Below are 13,618 nucleotides of genomic sequence, written 5' to 3' on the forward strand. Positions count from 1 at the left end.
AGTGCCAAAAAGTGAGCAAAGTCAGCCATTTTAACCGTAATATATCTAATAGACACAATGAGACATAATCCAATGGGAGTTTTGAATACTGCTACTAGCTTTAGCATGACATGCAAATGAGTTTTCAGACTTTTCATTAAAACTCTGGTTGAATAATGACATTGAAAAAAACATTGTTAAAGAACATTGTTAAGAAAAACATTATTAAAGATAAGGTACAATAACAATAATGCTGTAGACGTATTCTGAGTTGTTAGGTATTTTTCGCTCTGCTCAGCACTTTTTGCACAAACAAATTGGGGCCCAGAGTGTGAACAGACCAATGTAGAGAGAGAAGATGGCGTAGTCTCACTAGATTATAGGTTTCAACGGGGAGAGACAGAAGGCCACTACAGTATAGTAGAATAAAGTAAACCACATAGAACTCAGTGTGACCCTCTCCTAGACCCTCTCCTAGCCCAGCCCAAGCCTGTGAGGCCGCTGCTACAAAGACCAGTCTGTCTGTCTTCAGGAGGTTTATCCCCCAGCCAAGCCTCACAGTTAATATCTGCATTAGCCTGCGAGCCAGGGACAATACCCAGGCCTGGACAATTTAAATATTTACGCACCACAAGCCCTCTGGTCAACCTTTAGAAGTGCTGCCCTCTCTGGACATAGAACAGACCACACGCACCCACGTCACTGCAGCGAGCCTGGAAACTGGACTTAAACATGTAGTAAGTAGTGGAGGCTGGTGGAGGCAGACATTGGAGAACAGGCTCATTGTAATGCATGGAGAAAAAAAAACATGTGTTTGATACCATTCCTTATTCCGCTTCATGCATTACAATGAGCCTGTCCTCCGATTTCTACCTCCACCAGCCTCCCCTTCATTGAAACTACTCCCCAACCCTGCATAGAACACACCAAAGCCCCCAATGACATCACCGCAGCTATCATGCTTCGCTGACTCAAGGGAGACGCTACAGAGTGGGTGTACTGTAGATGAGATGAGCTGGCCTCCCACATAGTACAAAGGCCCTGTTAGAATACTTCAGAGATTCATAATTCCTTCTTCCTTCCTCCCTGCCTTCCTTGATCACTGATCTGATGTGACTTGACTGGTGAAAGCAATGCAGTGGAAAGCTTGCATGGACCAATCCAATCATGTCAGATCAGTGATTTCCTCAAGGAATGGAGGATGGATGCATTTCCTCCAGGAAGGGAGTCTGGATGAAGGATGGATGATTTTAGAAAAATTTTTACGGACAGGGACATGGGACTGCTTGGCTACCAGAAGACCAGGACTCATTGTAATGCATGGAATGGAATAAGGAATGAGGAACACAGTGTTTGATGCCATTCCTTATTCCATTCCATGCATTACAATGCCTGTCATCCGATTTCTGCCTCCACTAGCCTCCACTGCAGAAGACATGGTCTGCTTGCCTCCCCTTCTCACTGCTCTGATGAATGTTGATACTACTGGTCAAACAGCAGGGGAGGGTGTAAGGGATGAGGTCACCCCAGAACCAAGGATCTAATCTCACAGCTCCATTGACAGTTTCTGGAGAGTTTGATTTAGTGAGACCACTGATGAGGTACTCTGGGTTTCTGGGCCGCTTAAAGTTCTGAGCCACAATAATGAAACCTCAAATGAAGGAACTGCAGAATCAGATGGGTTTGGACCTCCATTAGAAGTATTATGCAACATTTGGAAGCACACCGTTGGGCTCTGTGAGATTAAATAGTCCCACACCATTAGGTCAATGTTGACATAGCCTACGGCTAGAGCATGCATGTCAAAATTGACAGAGAAACCTTTTAGGCCAAGAAAATCTGTAAATCTCTGTATTCCTACATTTCCCGTAATCTGGCTGTCATGCTCTCCATCGCCAGCTGCTGTCATGGCTGTAATTCCACCATACAACGGTCCGCTCCGCCATCACTCATATAATCCCCTGTAATTCTGTCTGTGCCCTGTTTTTGGTCAAATAAATCCAATGCTTCCCCTCCCCCGTCGGCTTTGAGGATGGGACTTTAGAGGGGAACCTTGGCACAGTGTGGCACTACACAAGAGGGTTTCAAATCATTCTTAATCTGTGTTGTATTATCTCACACTGAGAGAGAGAGAGAAAAAGAGAGAGAGAGAGAGAGAGAGAGAGAGAGAGAGAGAGAGAGAGAGAGAGAGATTTGCATACATCTGTTCTGTTGCACAGCAACAAAAGAAAGGAAACACTTTTTTTTCAATTTCAGGGGAAACACAAGACAAGCTTCCCAATAATAATTTCCTCTCCAGTTCAGAGCAGGGCAGGCCTCCAGTAGGCCAGAAGGACAGATCCAGAGAGAGAGAGAGAGAGAGAGAGAGAGAGAGAGAGAGAGAGAGAGAGAGAGAGAGAGAGAGAGAGAGAGAGAGAGAGAGAGAGAGAGAGAGAGAGAGAGAGAGAGGCTACAGTAGTCCAGCAGGACAGGTCCCACCCATACAGTTGATATGGGGTTCCACCCTGTTCCTTGTTCCTTTGTTTCACTGGGTGTGGCAGTGGTTCCTTGTCAAGCAGTGCTTTAGGGTTTTGATCAAATAAATCATATTGTGGCCATAGAATACCTTAAACAAGATAAAGGCATTACTGATACTATTATAGTATTGGTAACCTATTGCTGATAGCATATATACGTTTTCAGTTGACCTATGCTATATTGAATTTCTGTCAGATTTGTTGAGGAGGCATTTATTTTGGTTCCAAATTACAAAAGCAAAAGGTATCAGGTTGGAGAAGCTAAGAGGAGCCAGGCCAACTATAATGAACAATGCTGTAGTAGTTCAATTGGCTTCTGGGACTCCTCCTTTTGACACTACACTTCCCAGACACACATGCGCTTTGTTATCGTTGGTCCGTGCTCTCTGACAAAAAGGATGATGTCACCTGCTCCAGCCGAGTCACATTGTGTTAAAGGGGAATACACGATCGTGAATTTCTACGAGCCCGCTTTTAGGATGGATTTGTTCATAAGGTAAGGTAAAACTGTAGTTTTTGGTGACAGTAATGTAGACTGCAATAATACACATCTTATAAGGAACATTGTTTGATGTAAGATATAGCTTTGCAAGTAGGTAAGATATAGCTTTGCAAGTAGATAACGATGAGAGCCGATGCTTGAGGTTGTAGGTTATGGGTGGGACGATGTGATAAAACATGCACATAAGATTATTGGAAATGCGTAACTTGTGGTAGCGATATCGATTGGACGGCCACATATGGTTGGCAGAATTCTGCACCGTAAAAGGTGATCCGATCATCTTGGTATGGCAGGAATGCCTCTATGTCTTGGTTTGCGAATTGCATGGGTCTGATGGTCTTCTCTGGGTCGCAGGCTATAATATGTGTGGCGAAGCCGGGTGGTGTGCAATGCACAGAGTATATTCAACCGTCACTCCCTACTAAAACGGTGCACAGTGTTTTGCAAAGTATTGAAACGCATCGTGGCTCAATACAGTGGAATGAATTTCAAAACCGATCTGTTTGTATTTTTTGCGAAAAGCAACCTTGAATCAAGAGAATCGTCATCTGATAAACTCCCTGTGAGCGAGGTCAACAATAGGCTATGCCGTATCGAGTACCGGTGACAATGTGACAGTGACTGGTCGAGACTGGAAACACACTTGTCTAGAAACCGACGAAGTTGCTTATTTGTTACGAAGTTTATATACAGCTTTTATAAACAACTTCTTGAAACAATAAGCCCATTGTTGAGGTTGATCCGTATTGGAGATAGCAGCCTAGTGTGACAGATGCAGTGTTCTTCAATCATGCTGTTTTATCTGGTGCTCCTTTAGTCGATAGACCTTTTAATTAGGGGTTTAGTTAATTGGTTGATAATCATTATGCTTCTTATAGAGATCTGAAGTAGCTTCTTAGATGGTAATGGAGTAGCTGGACCTCCCTGGCTGGATATGTAGTCATTAACCAGACCCACCTGGCTGGATCATTAACCAGACCCAGCTCTGAGAACCTCCTGCTGCTATCACACTATAATCTGACTCAGTAATCCAGTTAAACTGTTACAGGTCTGAATGAATCAGTTAGGATCCTCTAGGGCAATAATACAACACAATGGATTCCATGCATTGCAGGAGTCCATCCTCGTCCTCCGATGTCTACCTCCACCAGCCTTCCCTGATCTCTGTAGAAATGTGTGCATGTCCGCAGCCCCCCCCCCCCCCCCCCCCATACCATATTACCTGCAAATCCACTGTGCGAATGAGTTGTGTGAATGCAGTATATGATTTACAGGCATTTCTCCATCTTCTCTGTGTGAAAGAGGCTTAAGTGTATGCTGCTGGAGAGGGAGGGGTAGTGGTTTGGTAGGTTGTCAAGACTCTGCATTGACGTCCGTAGTGTTGTTAGACACATGTAGGCATGCTGTGATGTCATACTGTATGTAAAAGAGGTGGTTCAGTAAACAACACTGACATGCATGATGAGTTACTTACCCAGTGTGAGACCTGAAAACTAGGGTTAGCTCCCTGCCTAGGCCTTAGCTCAGTGGGCTAAGGCAGTCTTTGTCATGCAGACAACCCAGGTTTGGACCTCAGTCAGTCACATGTAAGCCTACACAGTGGAGGGTAGAGGCCTCAGGTCCAACCCTAGTCATGCTAACAACCAGCCCTAGTCATGCTAACTACCAGCCCCAGCAGGTGGAGGCTGGTCCAGCCCTAGTCATGCTAACTACCAGCCCCAGCAGGTGGAGGCTGGTCCAGCCCTAGTCATGCTAACGTCCAACCCCAGCAGGTAGGGGCTTTGGGTCCAACTGTAGTCATGCCCTACTTATGCTAGCTACCAGCTCCAGCAGTGCACACTAACCTGTCCTGTTCTGATGAATTATGACTGCTGATACAGATCCACATGCCTCAGCCTCACAATCACTGAGATTACCCAGCTGTTAGTCATTCAGACCTGTGTGTGTGTGGGTGGGTGTGTGTGTGTGTCGCCTGGGAGTTAGCAACACCTCCGATACTAAGCCACGGGCAGCTATCCAAGTTCCTTCTAGCCTAATGTCAGCACCTCCTAGGACAGGGCAAGAGTACATTCCCCCCCCCCTCTCTCTCTCTCTCTCTCACTCCCCCACTCTCTCACACTCCTCCAATCTCTCCCTGGTCTCTGTACTGCCCCCCCCCAGACCCCCTGCCTTCTCTGTGACAGGACTCCTTACTCCTGACCCTGGGAACCCACATTCCTGCCCAGCACCAACACAAACGTCTGTCCTTCCACTGTGAAAGGACCTGGTAGTATGATGATAACCAGGCCAGCCTAGCACAGCCCAGCTTGGCTCAGCTCAGTTCGGCTCTGTAGTGTGAATTAGGGTTCAATGTGAAACCTTGTGGGAGCATTCAGGAGACGGATTATTAAGGAACACTGCCCTGTTGAGAGGGGGGGGGGGTTTAAGAGGGGGTCAGAGGGGGGGGCTTTATTCAGACCCACTGGGAGTAAATTAGTTTAGCTCAATTAGTGAGCGATCCAGAGCGTCTGACATGTAGCAGCGCTGACTAGGAAGAGAAGTGTTCTATTAGAACAGTGAGGTCATGTGTAGGAGGAGGGAGCTAGCTCAACACCAGGGAATGTCCTGGTGCTGCCAAGACCTGATACCAGGGCTTCACTCTCTCTCTCTGTCTCTCTCTCCACCATGCCACAGGACCAGATACCAGGGCTGCTCCCTCTCTCTCTCTCTTTCTCTCCCTCCATCTCTCTCTCTCTCTCTCTCTCTCTCGATCATACCACTGGGAACCGATACCAGGCAGGCTGTCCTCTCCTCACTGGGATGTTTTCTATTCTGTTCAGTTCTCTCTCTCTCTCTCCTGACTCATATCCACACTAGTGTACTACCTTCTGTAGTATGCATGGCCAGTGCACTACACTACTAGTGTAGTATGCTCTTGTGGATATTAGCACACAAGGCTGTGTTGGCAGCAGTCCTGGCCAGACTCAGTCAAGCATAAGTGTGCATTAGTTATTAATAAGAATGAATGTCTGATGTCAAGTCTGCCCTTAGGGTGTTACCTTACACACACACACACACACACACACACACACACACACACACACACACACACACACACACACACACACACACACACACAGTCAGTCTGCTCTTAGGGCATCTGAGGCCCAGCAGCAGCAGACCAGGGGAGAGGCAGAGGACAGGTGGTGGAGGAGATGGAGAGATTAGAGAGCTTCTCTTTAGCTGTTGGGCTATTTATGATTCTAACAATACAATCATCTGCTGTGGTTTATATCCATATTCACTCTTCAAAGAGCTTTTCAAAGGGTCAAATTGAAGATCTCCCACAAAATCTAAGGGGAAGAATGAGAAAGAGGAGCATACAGTTACGTCCATATATATTTGGACTCTGACACCATTTTTGTTATTTTAGCTGTTTACCAAAACATATTCAAGTTACAGTTATATAATGAATATGGGCTTAAAGTGCAGGCTCTCAGCTTTAATTTGAGGGTATTCACATCCAAATTGGAGGAAGGGTTTAGGAATTACAGCTCTTTAATATGTAGCCCCCTCTTTTTCAAAGAACCAAAAGTAATTGGACAATTGACTCAAAAGCAGTTTCATGGACAGGTGTCGGCTATTCCTTTGTTATTTCTTTATCAATTAAGCAGGTAAAAGGTCTGAGATGATTCCAAGTGTGGCATTTGCATTTGGAAGCTGTTGCTGTGAACGCACAACATGCGGTCAAAGGAGCTCTCAATGCAAGTGAAACAGGCCATCCTTACGCTGCAAAAACAAAAAAATCCATCAGAGAGATAGCAGCAACATTTGGAGTGGCCAAATCAACAGTTTTATACATTCTGAGAGAAAAAGAATGCACTGGTGAGCTCGGCAACACAAAAAGGCCTGAATGTCCACGGAAGACAACAGTGGTGGATGATCGCAAGATCCTTCACATGGTAAAGAAAAAACCCTTCACAACATCTATCCAAGTGAAGAACACTCTCCAGGAGGTAGGCATATCATTATCCAAATCTACCATGAAGAGAAGACTTTAGGAGAGCAAATACAGAGGGTTCACCACAAGGTGCAAACCATTCATAAGCCTCAAGAATAGAAAGGCCAGATTAGACTTTGCCAAAAAACATCTAAAAAATCCAGCCCAGTTCTGGAACAGCATTCTTTGGACAGATGAAACTAAGATCAACCTGTACCAGCATGATGGGAAGAAAAAAGTATGGCGAAGGCTTGGAACTGCTTGGAACTGCCATGGTCCGAAGCATACCACACCATCTACCAAACATGGTGGAAGCAGTGTGATGGCATGGGCATGCATGGCTTCCAATGGCACTGGGTCACTAGTATTTATTGATAATGTGACAGAAGACAGAAGCAGCCGGATGAATTCTGAAGTGTTTAGGGATATACTGTCTGCTCAGATTCAGCCAAATTAAGCAAAATTGATTGGACGGCGCTTCACAGTACAGATGGACAATGACCCAAAACATACTGCGAAAGCAACCCAGGAGTTTTTTAAGGCAAAGAAGTGGAATATTCTGCAATGGCTGAGTCAATCACCCGATCTCAACCTGATCGAGCATGCATTTCACTTGTTGAAGACAACTAAAGGCAGAAAGACCAATGAACAAACAACAACTGAAGACAGCTGCAGTAAAGGCCTGGCAAAGCATCACAAAGCAGGAAACCCAGCATTTGGTGATGTCCATGGGTTCCAGACTGCAAGCAGTCATTGCCTGCAAAGGATTCTTGCCAAAGTATTAAAAATGAACATTTTATTTATGATTGTTAATTTGTCCAATTACATTTGAGCCCCTGAAAATAGGGGACAGTGTATAAAAATAGTTGCAATTCCTAAACGTTTCATACAATATTTTTGTTCAACCCTTTGAATTAAAGCTGAAAGTCTGCACTTCAGTTGCATCTCGATTGTTTTATTTCAAATCCATTGTGGTGGCGTACAGAGCCAAAATTATGAAAATTGTGTCACTGTCCAAATATTTCCGGACCTAACTATGTCGTTTTGAACACTCCTTGCATTGTTGCCATGGTTTGATTGTTCGATAGTGAGAGTCATGTGTAGTTGTCACTGTGTGGCAACACATTGCTGGGGACAGGTGATGAAAGATCACTTACCTCTGTGAAACCAAACAATTTATTTGTCTTTCAGCGTTGGCCCTGTATCAGCCTTAGCTGCTGTCGAGAATTATATGCCTGTGTGTGTTCCAGACTTGCATATTTGCATGTGGTGGAGACAGAGAGACGTTGCATAATGCTGTAGCGTTGGCAAGGTAACACACCCCTAGTCCCATCCACAACAGCACCAGGGAGGGGGCCATGTGTGTGTGGTGTGTGTGTGGATGTGTGGTGTGTGTGTGGTGGTGGTGTGTGTGTGGTAACACCCCTAGCCTAGTACCTAGTACATTCTCTGTGGTTGAATTCCGAACTGACTCCTAGTCCCTTTAATCCCTAGTCCCTAATCCCTAGTCCCTAGTCTCTACCCTTTGGAATACATGGTGACATTTCCAGCCAGCCTGTCAGAGGGTAAAATAAAGCTATTATCATATTTCTTAGATTTGTCTATCCCTTCAGAGGAGTGCCTTGGGGATGGGGGCTTAGACAGGGAATAGGGGGTAGGGCAGGGGGTAGGGAATATTAGGCTAGGATGGGGGGGGGGGTGGATTTAGAATTCACCCTGTGTATGATGAAATTGATGCTTTTTCCCATGGGCACATGCTGTGAGCCCTCAGCTGTCCTGCGTAGGCTGGGCTGGGCTAGGGGGGCTGGGAGTGGGTGGAGATGGGGGGCCTGGGCTGTGGGGGGGGTGGATGGGGGAGGCAGATGGGGTGGGCTGATGGGAGGCTGGTCTGGTGAGACCCAACAATAGTCCAGTGTAGCTGTTTGAACTTGCCATTCTCTGGCTGTGTGCTCCAGTGGGGCTGGACAATGGGGGGGGCGGCGGAGGGTCTGTGGTATTCAGCCTCCCTCCCAGCCTCTCACACCACCACCGCCGAAGTCCCCTGTCCCCCTCTTGTCCCCCACCTCAGTGGTCCCCTACCTCTCTAGTCCCCTACCCCTCTGGTCCCCTGTCCCCTACCTCTCTGGTCCCCTGTCCTCTACCCCTCTGGTCCCCTGTCCTCTACCCCTCTGGTCCCCTGTCCTCTACCCCTCTGGTCTCCTGTCCCCTACCTCTCTGGTCCCCTGTCCTCTACCTCTCTGGTCCCCTGTCCCCTACCTCTCTGGTCCCCTGTCCTCTACCTCTCTGGTCCCCTGTCCTCTACCTCTCTGGTCCCCTGTCCTCTACCTCTCTGGTCCCCTGTCCCCTACCTCTCTGGTCCCCTACCCTTCTCTGAGCACCCCATCCCATCTGCAGCCGGAAGTGTGCCGTTAGGATCTTGGCTGACAAGTCGTTTTGAAATGTTCTGAAAGGCTGGTGTTGATGTTTTGCATCATGAAATGTAGCAACAGAGGTGAGAGGGAGAGGGTGAACGAACAAACAGGTCTTCATCTTAGAGCCCCACTCTGCATGAACACACACACACACACACACACACACACTGACTAAGCCTGGCCGGCTCTAACTCTCGGCTCTAACTCTGATCTGATCCCCAGCCTGTGGTGTGAGAGCAGGCTTACTGTAGCAGGGCAGGAGTGAAACTGGCAGATCCCAGAGCCCCAATGGTTTCCCACAGAGCTCAAGCTGCCATTGCCTAAATAGACGGCTTATTGCGACATGTTTACTAAAGAGCCCTGGTGGCATTCCTCTGGATCAGTTGGAGGAAGGTTTGTCAACGACATTCCAGCCCAGCCTGCCTCACAATCACAGTAGTCCTCCTGAACATGGCCTGGAGGTATGTGCCTGGTCATGGTGGGACACTTTTGACTTCCGCATTTCCGAAGAACACTTGAATGCCGCATCATTACACTCTCTAGTCCCACAGCTGCTGACTCCACAGCTACTAATTTGAGTTCCCCCAGGCTGGAGCCTCCATTGCTCAACGTGGTTCTCTACCTGGGCTTTACTGTTCCCTTCTGTTGATCAGAGGATGCCGCGTGTGTTTTATCTGGTCCCGTGCGTTTTGATACCGTTCCTCTGCATTTGGTTCCATTCCATGCATTACAATGAGCCTGTCCTCCGATTTCTACCTCCACCAGCCTCCCCTGGTGTTGCTGTACAGTATAGGAAGGTCCTTCCTTTCTCTTCAGGCCAGATGTTTAGCAGATGGGTGGGTGGGCCGACCTTCAGTCATAAAGCACTGGGATCCCACAGAGGACCATCCTGCTGTGGTCCAACTCCCAAGGGAGGAGGGAGCCTATATTTCCATCGTTAAAGTTATGTAACCTACGCAAACAGATAAAAGTTCATTTTAAATCTTTATATCTCCATGTCTTGGATCATTTCAGCAGATGGAGGAATTGATGGCTGCTGTCTGCTCCTGGCTGTAGCGTCCATCACTCAGAGCCACTGTAGAAGGACGGTACATTAGGTGCTGGTCAGGCGTATCGTAGGGATCAAAGCTGCTCCACCTGTCCTTGTGCTTTACTACCTCAGCCTAGACCAGATAGAAGCTCCGTCTGAACCTAGAGTCACGTTAGTGCTAGTGGTGGGACTACAGAACATCATGTGGGGACTCGTCATGTGCTAACCCTAACCTCAATGATATGGTCCTAACCCTCAATGATATGGTCCTAAGCCTAACCCTCAATGATATGGTCCTAACCCTCAATGATATGGCCCTAAGCCTAACCCTCACTCTCAATGATATGGTCCTAACCCTAGTCCTAACCCTAACCCTCAATGATATGGCCCTAATCCTCACCCTCAATGATATGGCCCTAATCCTCACCCTCACTCTCAATGATATGGTCCTAACCCTAGTCCTAACCCTAACCCTCAATGATATGGCCCTAATCCTCACCCTCAGTGATATGGTCCTAACCCTCAATGATATGGCCCTAAGCCTAACCCTCACTCTCAATGATATGGTCCTAACCCTAGTCCTAACCCTAACCCTCAATGATATGGCCCTAATCCTCAATGATATGGCCCTACCCTGGTCCTAACCCTCTATGAAATGGTCCTAGCCCTAACCCTCAATGATATGGTCTTAACTCTAACCCTAGTCTTCAATGATAAGGTCCTAGCCCTAACCCTCAATGATGGGGTCCTAGCCTGGTCCTAACCCTAATCCTCAATTTTTTGAGATGCACCAATTTAGAAACGATGATAAACATGTTATGAGGACATCGAGTACATCAATGCTAATTATTACCAGCCTCTTGCAACATCCTACCATGTAAACAGCCCTCCGCTCCGCATCGACAGAGCTGAGTGCCAGACTGGGTTATTAAATATGCTGCAGAGCTTTGTCTGGTGTCCCAGGTCCTGCTGAGGGGCAGACTGCAGCCTTTCAACACCCCCAGCAGGAGCACAGTGGTCGGGGGACAACCGAACGCTATAGACCCTGTCCAAGAGGAGAGCATCCAGAGAAGATGGCCACTAGACTAGAGCTGTGTGTGTGTGTGTGTGTGTGTGTGTGTGTGTCCGTCCCAGTCCCGCTGTGAGGCCAACTGTAGCCTTTCAACACACTCAGCAGGAAGCCCGCTGGTCACTTAGCTGCCTCAGTAGCACGCTACACCCGGCCAGCCATGGCTCCCCTCGGACTGATCATGGCTGCAATCCAACTGTAGTCTGGTAATCAAGGCCGATCAGATACTCGTTGTGACATTTGTTGTGTCTGATACAAGTGGATATGGTATTGAATATTGAGTGATGGTGGCCAAAGGTGTTGCAAGCGATTATGTCTGGGGTATGACCCCGTAGTGAGGCTGTCTGCAGGGTGTGTAGGGTTCCAGAGGTGTCACACACACACACACACACACACACACACACACACACACACACACTGTTAATGGTTTAGCCCCACTGCTGATCATGTTCAGACACGCCAGCAGAGAAAAACAAGACTCTCCTTCACCCTTTACCCAAACACTGCCTATGGAATGTCTAGAGGGGGGGGGCATAAAACATGAAGACATAACTTATCTGAAATTATCATATGACCTCTCTGGTGTTTTGAATAACTGTCATGAAACACAGCTCACATATCCTGTTTATCATATTCATTAGGCTCTTTAGGCAGTGGGTTGTGTAATACAGTAGGATAAGTGTTTTTCTCAGGTGAGATGAGGAGATAGCTGGGTGTTTTGATACCAATTCCTTTTTCCATTCCATGCATTACAATAAGCCTGTCCTCTGATTTCTACCTCCACCGGCCTCCCCTGTCACAGACTCACCTATCTTTATAATGATCTGAGTGGTGTCCCCTTCCTCAGACACAGACAGAGTGTCAGTCACAGAGGGAATCATAGCTGGGTCATGTTCAGTTGTGGCACAATGTAGCCAAATCATTTAGCGGTAACATAAAATGCAAATCAGTGTTGTTATTTGACAAATTCGAGTAGTGAGCCACCCCTCCATTTAAAAAAAAAATGTTCTCCTGTTTTGTGCTGAACTGAACATGACCCTGGATTGTTCCATTAGACCAGAGAGGAGTCATGTTTACAGTAGCTGCCTCTCAGGCTGTATTAGACCAGGGAGGCCAACCATCTATAGTTGCCTCTCGGGCTGTATTAGACCAGGGAGGCCAACCATGTCAGGCTGCCTCTCAGACTGGAAGATGTCTGTCTGTCTGCACTCACAGGGGAATGTAATTCCCCCTCTGTCCACTGACCACTGTATCAGGCCCAGCCGTCTGAGTCTGCTGACAACTGTATCAGGCTGTGTGGCCTGGGCAGAGAGCCTGGGCAGTGAGCCTGGGCAGAGAGCCTGACACTGGGACAGGGTGCTGCTGCTGCTGCTTGTGCCAACCACTGGTTCCCTCGGGCTATGGCTATAGTCAGGCGGTTCTCTCTCTCTCTCTCTCTCTCTCTCTCTCTCTCTGTGTCTGTCTCTGAGTTTGGAGGGACAAAGTCCTCTTTCTTGAGGAGAGGGACTCTGGTGTGTCTATTGACCGTTGTCACATGGCTCTTGTGATAAGTAAGTGTGTTTGACGTCTGGGGGACAGATCTTTTGATGTGTCCATGTACTTGAGCCTCTCGTATCCCATGAGCATGCTGTTAATACGTGTTCCTGTGTACACAGTATGAACCTTGGGTTAGTGTTATTTGTATGAGGACGTTCCTCTTGTCCTGTTCCACTGATAAATGCTTTGTTGCATACTACAGCATGTGGGAGTCAGGGGAGGCTGGTGGAGGTAGACTTCGGAGGACAGGCTCGTTGTAACGCCTTGAACGGAATGAGGAATGGTATCAAAATATGTGGGAGAACAGTCAGGAGGTTTCCCCCTGCTAGTGTATGATACTGTATAATGTGTGATGCTGTATTTGCCCCGGCCAATAAACAGAGGGTTATGTTCATGAGGGCTTAGCAGAGAGAGAAGGCCATGTGTCTGGTGAAGTGTTTTTAATATCAGTCTTCATTCTGCCAGCTCATTACCAGGGTCCCTGGCATGGGCCGAGCTCCACTCCCGGCTCTACTTAGCAGCTATCTGGGAAAACAAACAGCAATGGCTGCTGGGTATTAAGAGGGCAAAGGTCATCCTCTGAAACACTGTTGTTG

General features: G+C 47.4%; 1 protein-coding gene across 1 annotated transcript in view; it reads left to right on the plus strand.

The window, feature by feature from the left end:
• Positions 1 to 2,879: 2,879 nt before the first annotated feature.
• Positions 2,880 to 13,618, plus strand: part of daam1a (dishevelled associated activator of morphogenesis 1a) — a 52,629-nt gene continuing 41,890 nt past the window's right edge. Inside the window, exon 1 of the mRNA XM_083683708.1 lies at positions 2,880 to 2,991. The gene's annotated coding sequence lies outside the window, so the exon portion shown is untranslated. The remainder of the gene's footprint in view (positions 2,992 to 13,618) is intronic.

Source organism: Argentina silus (assembly GCF_951799395.1).
Source record: "Argentina silus genome assembly, chromosome: 13".
Lineage (NCBI taxonomy): Eukaryota > Metazoa > Chordata > Actinopteri > Argentiniformes > Argentinidae > Argentina > Argentina silus.